Genomic DNA, 12,592 nt, shown 5'->3' on the forward strand with positions numbered 1-12,592 from the left:
TAGCCTTAACGAAATTCCGCGTGGCGCATAGTCATATATTTCTGATGGTCAGGTTTAGGGCCCATTTAGACGGTACGAGAACTCGCATACGAAATTTATTACATTTATTTGATGGCTGTGCAAAATTGTATGTACCCTCAACAGCCCGCAATGTAACTAAGTTCGCACGCCATCTATCAGGCAGGCAATTATGGTCGCGCGATAAATGATAAAACATCTGGCCGTCCCTATCGCACTATTAGTAAGTGCGATAGGGACGGCCTGATATTTTATCGTCTATCGCGCGACCATGCTACCCGTGCAGGTCTTATTTATATTTTATTTGCTTCGTGTATTATAATACCGACTCGCCACAGTTAACAGACACATCAACATCACGCAGCTGCTGAAGTCTATGGAAATTCCCATACAAAAAAAATACACACTACAGCCTGGCAAAAAAAGAGTAGAAAATAATAGGAGCGCCACATGCAGGCAATAGGCTAGTTTCCTAGTAGTCAAATCAGCTTCTTTTTATGAACTGTCAAAACGATTTGTTAGTATGGAATTACTATGAAATACTGAGGAGTGACGTCACGGTCAATTCATTTACTTTATATCTTTCTCTTTGACTTATTCAATAGAAAGTATGTTAAAAATAACTACTGTCCATATTAATCTTCTAATAATGTGGTGCTTTATTTCGTGCATTGCATTTAAATATTTTAAGTATAGGAAACTAGCCTATTATTTTAACACTTCTGTATGAAAAAAATACTTGATGATAAAAAAATCTACTGTTTTATGGTAAGCTGTAAATTCAGACGATCAAGGAACAAAAACATCAAAAAATAAACGTTGCCCGATCTCGACATTGGGTGGTCCCGACGTTATTTTCGATACATTGAAAGCAACAAGCATCGCGTTACAGCTAAAAGAAATACTCCAAAACATAATTATGAGAATTATCAGGGCACATAGGTAGTCTCAAGTACAGTCTGACCAAAAAGTAGACAAAAAAACAAAACAAAAGTGGCAACATCGTCGTGTCGTCCCGTTTTTCACACTATTTAAAAGCTTTTATTCAACTTCACTTGTTTGATTTGAAAGGGATGACTGACACTGCAACGTTGCCATTGCCACTTTTTTATTTCTACTCTAAAATAATGATATTACTACAGTTTGGCAAAAAAAGAGCAGAATTGGAACTATTTTTTTTTTTATCACAGCAACACTTCAGTCCTCACGATACAGGCTAGACCTAGTGTGAGGGCTACTGTTTGTTCTAAGAAGCTCTAGTATATTTCTATTGTTTATTTTCTATTATTAACTTAGGCTTTTGTAATGCAGATTTGGAAAATAAATGTATTGTATTGTATTATTGTATTACTTACTGTTCTCATACAAAAGTGTCACAATGGTTCCCACATGCACGGTTTACATCTAAACGGTGGCGTACCTACATTTACTACTCTTTTTTTACCAGCCTGTAATAGAACATTACATCAGAGGCCGGGAAAATGAGGATTTCCGGCCAAGTGGGTATATAGGGGATAGGGATACGAGGCCGGGAATCCGTTTTCACGCCGAGGCATGTATAGTGCTTTTCTAAAAACATACAATGAGATAAAATAAAAATGCTCTAAAGGACAATATTTTATAAAAAAAAGTTACTTTGCAGGCCTAGGCCTGAAAAATAATATGAAATCCCTTTACAGTCCTCTCGAGTTGTTGCGCCCAAAAAGCGATACTTCCCAGCCCATTTTAAGGAACGTAAAGACAATATTTCATTGCATGTTTGAGAAAAAGTTTTTGTTTTAACCCCTTAAATGCATGGTATCACATGGTTTCACTTGCAAAATGACTTTAGAATTGAAATCCTCGTCAATTTTTTGTATATTATTTTATTTTATAACTTTCATACAGTATGACAGCATATTGTATAGTTCGATCATTTCTATAGTATCGTTTTTGATACCATAATATGGTGAATATTATGCATTTAAGGGTTAAATTAACAACGGGTTTCTATAAAGTAACTAGGTACAGTGAGTCCAAGGTAACTTGGCAACGATTTCGACATTCCCTTCTATGGAAGATTATTTCATCGAAGTTTATCGTTTAAAATAAGACTATACACTGTGTTTTTTTTTGTTTAATTTGACACCCGGTATATATTATCCGGTTATTATATCACTTTTTATTAAATTAAAAAAAAACATGTTATTCATACTCATTATTATATTAAATCGTTGTTAACTTCTCCTGGACTGAATCTAGTTAAAGTGATATTGTTTTTACATTACCTTTATATTTGTGCCCCAATAACTCCCACGTTATGTAAATATAAAAATTATAAACAAAAGCCAAGCAGACACAACATGATTAGTATAACTTAGTAACTTTTTCATTTCGTTATTGCTTAGTTTACGCCACACACAAAAGAATATTAAGACGATGGTCAAATAGATGGCGCTAGTTTTCAGTACTAACAAAGACAAGAGAAGATAAGGTTAGGTTAGGTTATCAGTACGGCTGTTATGAGTAAAATTCAGTAAAACAGTCATTCTCAAGACGTAAGTGCGTTTTCACACTATCCGATCCGATATCGGATGTCGGAAGGATTTCAAAGGCAAAAATCAAAAATTGCGGCTTAAATTTATGAGATATCGGTCCTTCATCCGATATTGGATCGGATAACGTGAAAACGCAGTAAACGCCCTAGGAGCAAATTTTAATTACCGCGACTCATTTTTTTTCAGTGAAATTTCAGTCCTAATTCGAATTTATCGGAATAGGCTACTTGCCTTCTAGTCAAATCAGCTTCTTTTTAAGAACTGTCAAAACGAATTTGAACGACTACTGTCCCAGATTTGTAAGAACCTCTTTTTGACACATGACAGCGTCCACAATACGTAAACTCGCGCAACCTAATGAAATTTTAAATAAAATCATGTAATAATTTTAAAAAAATCAAGTACTTCAAAACAGTATTTCGCTTACTTTAAACATAATCTAGCACATGTTACATTTTTGCGGATCTTCGTTAGTGAGTATTTTACGATATTAATTTATCACGCAGGATTTACTTATTATGACATTTATCATTCATTTTTATTTTTAAACTAGTGCTGTGGCAGTCTGTCATTTCGATTCAAATGACATTTCAGTAAGTTGATAGAAATCGTATATTTGTTTAAGCGCCTCCTTGTACATAGGGCCTAATCGATTCAACCAATTCGAAATTAATCGTTAGATTTGGCAAACGATACGTCTTAGCCACATCGCAACATACTTCAAAACAAATGTGTCAAAAATGTGAACTTACAAATCCGGGACAATAGACATCACGGTCAACTCAGTTACTTTATATATTTCTACCTGACTTATTAAATAGAAATTGGATTTAAAAATAACTTCTGGATGTTTTTCTTGACGTTATCTCATGCTTTATTTCGTGCATAGTATAAAATATTTTATTTTAACTACAGTCAAGTTCCCTATTCAAATTTCACTGAAAATAAGAGCGTCACGGCAATCAGAACATGGACTAGACGATTGTGAATTACCGAAAATAGGTAAGAACATGTGCTACCGTGCGGTGTCTACCAGTCAACTATCAGGATAAGCAGATACTAACATATTTGGCATTTGTTATATGACGTTCATAATGAAAATTATTCACTTTGGCAGATCACTCGTTAAAGTTGTTTTAAATTATTTGTATACTTCTTAATATTGTTTTGTGTACAGTTTACATTAATTTCATAGGGCATTATATACAACTTACTGCAAATGGACCAGCCTATGCTACAATTACACCAAAATGCGTTGCTTCCTTCAGTTGTCATCTCCATGAAATTTATTTATAATTCTTACACTAACGGCCAATTTGAACCACCACCTAATACTAAACTGACACATTTTTCTTTTTTTTTAACCCCCAACGCAAAAACGACGGGGTGTTATAAATTTGACGTGTTTGTCTGTCTGTGGCATCGTAGCTCCCGAACGGATGAACCGATTTAAGTTTTTGTTTTGTTTAAAAGCTGAGTTAGTCGACTAACGAAGAACACTCCAGGGAGTGTTCTTCGCCATGTTTGATTGAAATCTGTCCAGTGCCGGTTTTTTTTTACAAAAAAAATTTTTTTACAAAAAAATTTTTTTTACACTATGTCATTGTCACACTATCATACGGCCTGTCTCATGGTAAGCAGTGACTATAGCCTATAGAAACCTGCAACTCCGAGAGGTGTGACTTGCGCGTTGCCGACCCATGCGCGTTGAGCTGTGGCTAGCGTACTCTCCAGCAGTAACACAAAAGTATGAGTAGGATCTAGAGTTTTTTGACTGCGTTTTTCTATAAGGTGGAGTTTCTTGTAATTGTCTGTACATCAGTTTTATGTCAAGTGGTCGTTCAAATGGGCCTGTTTATCCTGGTTACTTTTTATACAAAATACATCAACATGAAATTATAAGATGATAAGAATAATATTCGTTATGTACATACATTGTGTAAAACATCAATATGTACATTGATTTACAACAATTTTGTGTTTATACCTTGACTGTTTTGGGTTAACATTAAATAGGGCAATATACAATTATACATTTATTATAATTACATACTAGAATTTCGGATGCTCCAAAATAAAGTTTAAAAAGAGTATCAGTAAAGTTACAGTTAAAAATATTCATTCCAAATAATAATTCTACAATGTTTTTAATACTAGGCACCGAGTATTAGTTAAATTATTAACTACAGTGAGATAATCTAAGAAGCATTGCATTGTGTTCACATAATTATGGATTCCTACAATTATTCAGCTGAAATTCAAGGTTCAATGCCACTCTAAAGTGTAAGAAAATATCAAATCATAATAAAGATTAACATGTTCCCTTCGGCACCAGGTCGATTCGGCCCAATACATATAATTGGTTGTACGTGTCGGGTCGAATCGACCTGATGCAGTAATTAACGTGGTAACAGATGAAGAAGATGTTTAGTGATAAATAATTATCAAATAGTCCCACATCAACTTTTGGCTGCCGGAGTTATCTCATAATGAAGGGTCTTCGAATCTTAAACCCATACTAATATTATAAATGGGAAAGTGTGTGTGTCTGTTTGTTTGTCCGTCTTTCACGACAAAACGGAGCGACGAATTGACGTGATTTTGTAAGTGGAAATAGTCGAAGAGATGGAGAGTGACATAGGCTACTTTTTGTCTTTTTCTAATGCGAGCGACGCCGCGGGAAAAAGCTAGTTTTACATATAAGCGACTAACGGAAAAGTAATGTTTAAAGATTGATCATTTAGTTCATCAGATAACAGGAAAAAAATAATGTAATACTGTAAAGGACAACAGTCAAGATACAAAAACATTCAGAGCGTCTTGCACAGCGTGGTAGCATTACTTAAGTAATACACATATTGCTCACCTACCCACATTCATTTGGTTACTATGCATTAAAAACTTCGAATTTCTACCATACTATCATACAAAATTGGAGGTACATTAAATTAATAAAAAAATCTTTACTCTAAGTAATTTAAATAAACATACAAAAAAATAAATCAATCGATACAACAAACCTCTAATTTAATTAAATAATGGAATAATTGATTTCTCATTTTTTGTGAAAGTTCACAAACTATCTAATCACTGATGTTCCATCGGAAAATTTTCAAAACTCCAAAATTTTCACATTGTCTTTAAAACCAAACATCTTCAGATACGCGAAGGTCTATAAAAATGCCTGCCATTTCATTGTATTGTAAATTTAAAAATTGGAACATCAAAATTGCATTGTTATTGACAACTTTTTTTCAATAGGTACTTATATATTCTGAAATTTTCCTCAAAAACTTAGGAAACCTTTGAAAACTTTCCGACGCACATCTGTATATCTAATAATTGAATAGTCCTTGCTGTTTGGGACAGTCTTGTCGCACCACACTGAGTGTTCACGCACGGGGCCCGTTGGACACTGGTTTGAGAAGTTACAAGATTCGACGGCACGGGCAGCATACTTAAATTAAATGGCATCGAAATCCTCATCTGGAATTAAAACATAAGTACATATTAGATTCTTAAGTTTTCCGTATTATTTTATTTCAGTTTGTACCTAGTTGTAGAAAAAAATCTGTCAAGATTAGGAATCATTTTGAATAATGTTCTATAGGCACTGGTCCCACCGCGAGCTAGTAAGCTATGAGCTATCGGCTATAAAAACGAACAAAAGATAAGCACCCCGTGCAAATAAAAGAGACAAGGCGATATTGATAGCTCACCGCTGGGCGAGTAACTATAAACATCGCCGTGTCTCTTTTATTTACAAGGGAGTGATTATCTTTTGTTCGTTTTTATAGCCGATAGCTCATAGCTTACTACCTCGCGGTGGGACCAGTGCCATAGTGCAGCTCCCCAAGATATAACTCCATGTGAACAATAATGTAGAAACGCAGAGTAGCAGTTAGCAAATTTGTGCTGTGTCAGTCATATCTTGATGAATAGGGGAAAAAAGGCTTAACTACCTACTTTTTACTATAATACGTCAACTAATACAAAACATAAATGAACAAATCGGTGCACTTACACCATACCCGATCTTTTATCTTACAAACTAATCCACGTCCGTGTCCCAAAATAAAACCCCATATAAAATTCAAGAGTGATTACGTGGCAATCTTGCGTGGCTCGCCGCCCACTCCTGCTCTCATAACTAGTCTTAGCGCCTCAAAATATCATATTAAATTATGTACATAGTATTAGATAGATGGCCGCCTACTCCTCCGCTCATTACTTGTCCTACCGCCCCAAAATTAAATCCCATATAAAATTCAAGAGTATACATATTCTTACTAGATAAATGAGGTTCTTACCATGGCAGCCTCAGGTTACGGTCGCCTACTCCTTCGCTCATGCTCATGTCATAGCGCCCCAAAATAGAATCCCATATCAAATGAAACAGTGTAAATATGTACAGTAGACGTTCTTACCGTGGGAGCCTCGCGTGGCTCGGCCGCCTACTCCTGCGCTCATAACTTGTGGTTACTTTTTTTTTTTTTTTATTTATTAAAGTACTAAATCTTAAGTTATGCGCAGAGTTTCGTGTTACTTAACTGCTAAGCCAGAAATGGCTTGTTTACAGCTAGAGTTCGGACTTATCTATTTAATTTAAGTATAATTAGTTTTACAGTATTTATTTTACACATTTCACATTTTACAAAATATATTCATACTTATTCGAAGATAAGAGGTATTTTTTTATATCGTTAATAGATGTAGGATTGGTTAGGTATTTATCTTGTATATGTTTCGGAAGACTGTTTAATATTTTTGGTAGTAAATAATAGTTGGTTCTCATACCATAGGTATTTTTAATTTGTGGTACTATAAATCGTTGTAAGTTAGATAAGTTTCTTAACCTATGGTTACGATGGTATTCATTTAAATCAGGTATTTTTACGGATACGGAATCTTCTTTAAGCACAGACAATTTGACCAAGTTTTGTACAGGAAGTACACTACAAAATTGGAAAAGGTGGGAATATCCGTCGCTGTTGTTTATTTGTATATTGTTGGGAACAATAGTTTTGAGCAGTGATTTTTGAAGGTTATATATTTTGACAAGATTAGTTTTATGTTCTTCCATAGCTGTTGAGTCCATATCGTATTATTGATTCAGCTAAGGCTAGATATAACATTCGCAAGGTGTTGTAGGGTATCTTATGTCTCAAAATTGTTAGCCTTCCTAGTATAGATCTAAGTTTATTGCATACGTATTCAATATGCGGTTTCCAATTGAATCTACAGTCAATTAATAGTCCAATGTACATATGTTCTTTTACAAAATCTATAGTAGGGCAGTCGCAGTTTAAGTGTTGTTTGTGTAGACAAGTGTGTGTATGTGCCTTAATAACTGGAACGTATGTAAGTTTGTTATGTGAAGAATGTATGTGCATTGCTTTCGTTTTGTTTGCATTAAGTATTAGGCCAACGTCGTGTGACCATTTGCAAATTGTGTCAAATATATCTTGGATTTTATGTGAAGCTGCCTTTAGATCCCTGTCCGCAACCACTATGCATGTGTCATCGGCAAACTGATATAGGTATTGTTCCCCGACAGTATTACACATGTCATTGACATATAGGATATATTCAGTCGGGCCGATTATTGAGCCCTGGGCGGTACCTTTTGAAGTTTTTATCATGTCACTGTAAGAGTTTCCTAGCCTAACCGTAGTAAACCTATTATTGTGGTAGCTTCTAAACCATTTTAAAAGTGGACCTTGGATTCCGTTCTGTTCAAGTTTTTCATATAACGTATTGTACAATAAAGTTTCAAAGGCTTTGCTAAAATCAATAAAAATAACTAATATATGTCTCTGTTCATTTAAATGCCCATTTATTTCGTCGCAGAATTGCCCCAATAGTTGAAGAGTACTTTTGTTTCTTTGAAATCCAAATTGCTTATTGTTAATAATATTGTTTTGCTGTAAAAATAAATTAATTTTGTCGCCTACATAACGCTCAACTATTTTGTCAATGCACGAAAGTATTGTGATGGGTCTATAGTTATTGTAATCAGTTTTGGAACCCTTTTTATGCACCGGCCGAATAGTACCTATTTTTAGAATATCTGGGTACGTGCAAGAGTTTAAGGACGTATTAATTAAGTGTGTGATTAGAGGCGTGATTTCATTTGCAACATATCTCAGATCTTTTGCACGTACTCCGTCATAACCCGGGCTCTTGTTTTTGTTAAGCTGCTTTATGATTTTATTAGTCACGTCATTTGTTATATTTCCTAATCTCAATACTACATCCGGTTTGTTGCAGTATGTAGATTCGGTTAGGATTGGTGTGTAGCACTTTTGTGTTATTGAATCTAAGTTACGCTGAAATTCTTTACCAAAGTTACAAGCCAGTGATTTTTCTTGGCACTTAAAAGCACTTAGGACCGTCTCTTCTATTGATTTACTAATATTTCCACATAGCTCGTTGACTATACCCCATATAGCTCTAGTATTTTTAAAATTAGCCTTTATTTTATTTGAATAAAATCTGTTTTTAATCTTATTTATATATTTATTAGTAGTGTTCCGGTATTTATTATATATTATTCTATTATTTAAATTATTTGTGTCCTTTTTCCAAATTTTAAAAAGTTCATTTCGCCTATTAATCATATATTTAATTTTACTATTTACCCATTCACATGATTTTCTTACATACCCGCACTTTGATTTGACCACTATTTCGCATTCTTTATAAATACGTTGAAATGTACTAACAATAAAATCTACCACCTGGTCAGGGCACTCATAAGCGAGTCCCGCACTCCAATCAACAGATTTAATAAGTGATAACACGCGTCTGTTGTCTATAACTGTGTGCGTGCGCCGCTCCTGCCGCGATGAAGTACCGGCAGGCGCATGCGGCGGACACACACACGCGCATCCTATTATGTAATGATCAGCTGGTGCGGTATGCACTACACAGGTTTGTGCCTGGTTCCCATCTATGCAACGCACAAACACGTGATCTATGCAGGAACTACACATATAATTACCTTTCTTTTCGACCCGTGTATATTGTGTAATACCACACACCAATCCTAACTCACTCATTAAGTTTAAGTAGTGGTTACATATATTATTATTTAATTTTAAATTGATGTTAATGTCACCTGTATATAGTAACTCAGTTTTTTTATCGAACCTGCCCAATACAGTATGCAATTCCTGCACAAAACTAGCCTTATCGGTGTCTGGTGGCCTATATACCGCACATATGTTTATTTTATGGTTCGGGTTTGTATACAGGCAGCCAACTATTGTTTCAAAGTAATGGGTCTGTGTTTGATGTTGTTCAAAATGATATTTGTTATGCACATACAAGATTATACCACCACCCCTTTGTTTACATCTTAATTTGGAATACATAGTGTAGTTAGGAATGCTATACAAGGACAGACATTCAGTGTGAATATTCACTTCTGTTAAAACTAAAACATCAATACTGCGTTTACTGTTACTTATTATATATTCAAGTTGCGCGAAATTTAAAATCAGGGATCGTATGTTAACGTGAAGAAATATATAAAAATTTTACCTTCCAATAAAATTGTTATTATTTTGCCTGGTATATCCGAGGTCTTATATAGAGAGTACGTCGTAGACGTCGCATCGGACCGATAGATGGCGCCATCGTTCGTTGTAAGTCGCTCCGGCGTCACACCGCCGCGATGTTGGTAGTCCCGTTTTCCCCACCTGCAACATAAGGCTCCTACGCGCCCCGGCCCGCCACCAGCCACCCTCATTGTTGAGGAGAAGTGCCGACGGTATATTAAGCCTACCAGGAAGGCATCACTCAGACCTCGGATATACCAGGCAAAATAATAACAATTTTATTGGAAGGTAAAATTTTTATATTATTTGTGCCGTTTGTATATCCGAGGTCTTATATAGAGACCTGTTTAATATCTCCTGGTGGCGAGTCAGCTGGCGCGCAAGCCTTTGGTAGCCCTATTGGCATAGCATAGAAGAATAAGTGAATCGGTTGTTGAACCGATTTGATAGATGTATCAGTCGAAATCGCCTTCGATCCGCGAATATCTCGGTGCCAGAAACGCCTAAAGAGATTTTCGTGATGACGTTTAGCTTTAGTCAGCGAATAGTTAGAGAAATGACATTATTATACATTGTAGGCGAGGCTGACTTGAACAAGATACAAAAACCTTAGATACACTTTTATTATTAACAGACACGTTATTTTATCAGGTTATTATAAACCCAATTTCAGACACAAAGTGTGGAAATTAACTGTAAAAGTAGTGTAACTATTTGTACTGTAGCAGGGTAACGTAATTGATACTGCTTTTGTCAACCCTTCGTAAAAATTATCTAAATCAATATTAGCTTTGATATGACTATTTAAAGTCCAACGTCTTACGTCCATATCAAACACAGAAAAAGGTCATCACTCACGCGCCCGAGGGCTATTTGTTACGATACTGGTATTTTCGATCAGACTATTTCGCGTCAAGCGAGCGCGGTTACAAGCGAGACTCCTGAACTCTGAACTCTTTTTAGTGAGGGCATTTGAGGATACTGATCGCTCGGTAAAACTAGCCTAGAAGATGAAAAGTACGAGCGCTGTCGATTGCTACTACACTGGACGGAGGTATCAGTCGATTTCTTCAAGTCAGTCATTGACTCTTAGGGTAATCCATTACCTAATCCAAAACCCGATGCGACGGATTTCTACTTCGTGCAATGAAGGTCGACAGTGTAGACTGAGAGGTGACGTCCGTGTCGCATCGCTGGTGGTTGCTGAACACGTCGTGGTAGCAGGTCAAGGGGTGAATTAAAACACCGCCACACATGCGCGCTTTGAGAGCGTAGGCGGAGCGCAATAATGGCGGTGCACCGCACAAACGCTGGCGTTGCGCCCAGTGGGCACTAGCGGGAACTAACGAGCGCGGATTGCGAGCGCAACGCGCGCGGGACGCGAGCGGAATGCGCGCGCATTCAGCGCGCTGATAGCGTAGCGTTAGCGAAGCGGAATGCGCTTTATGTGTGGCGGAGGCTTAATACGTACCGTTGTACGGCGTAATGCAGGGCTCTCGCAGACGAAGAGGTACGATGACGGGCGAAGCAGAAGAAGGCGAGGTCACCGAAGGTCACTTACTTGGCTCCCAGGGGGTGCATACTGACCTCGTACGACAGTCTGTTGGAGTCAGCAGTTACTGTCGTAGTTACTCGTAACCGAAGAGATGTAGTCCTGCCATCGTACAGCATAACATAACATACAACCGAACTGTGCATAGCATATAGTGCTATGCGAACCTTAATCCGGCTGCATGTCACTTCAGTCGCCAGCGCCACCGCCTGTTGAAGATTATTTTCCATCGGAAGAGCTTTACTTTGTACAATATTCCGATTATTTAAGGTCTTATCGGGCTGCAAATGCAAGCAAAACAGGAGCGATTGGCCTACAGCTATCGGCAGCTGTACGAGGTAATGCTGGAAACCAACCTCCCTCTGTAGACTACGAAAGTTGTGAAATTGATGAAATCAGGTTCTACGATCGAATCAAGCTCTATATTAATTCAGTATAGTCGAGCCAGATGATAACTACTGAAGTCCTCCTGAGTTCCTGGCCCCTTTCGCTTTGAGCTGGAATCTCAAGTTCACTAAGGCGAAGCGGGTTTATTTTTCCCAATTTGTTTATTAGAGGCTCGGCGAATAAGTTAATCTCTCGAATGGACAGGGGGCGCCACAAGCCTCCGGGAAATCGTCGTGTACTTGGAACCCCCGCGGCCAGATTACCGATCGGTTTTGGTGTCCGCCCGGTAAACAGACGCACGCTCAGGATGCAGCACGCTGGCTCGAATTCAGATCTGGACATTCTGAAAGAGTTTTTTTTTTAATTCCGCAAACCTTTACGATGTCTTTGACCTACACAATGAGCGACGTACAGGAATCACAGGGTCGTCTCGCGAGGCGCCTCTCCGATTAGATAGCTCGCGAACATCGTCAGGACACCCTCGCAGCAGTGCGGCTCCTCGTCCGGTTATTGACGTCTTACCTCGTTCAACTATG

General features: G+C 37.2%; 1 protein-coding gene across 1 annotated transcript in view; it reads right to left on the reverse strand.

Moving 5' to 3' along the window:
• Window positions 1-4,015: 4,015 nt before the first annotated feature.
• LOC125225883 (ADP-ribosylation factor 6) overlaps window positions 4,016-12,592 on the reverse strand; it is a 125,809-nt gene continuing 117,232 nt past the window's right edge. Inside the window, exon 7 of the mRNA XM_048129764.1 lies at window positions 4,016-6,041. The gene's annotated coding sequence lies outside the window, so the exon portion shown is untranslated. The remainder of the gene's footprint in view (window positions 6,042-12,592) is intronic.

Source organism: Leguminivora glycinivorella, chromosome 4, assembly GCF_023078275.1.
Source record: "Leguminivora glycinivorella isolate SPB_JAAS2020 chromosome 4, LegGlyc_1.1, whole genome shotgun sequence".
NCBI classification, from domain to species: Eukaryota; Metazoa; Arthropoda; class Insecta; order Lepidoptera; family Tortricidae; genus Leguminivora; species Leguminivora glycinivorella.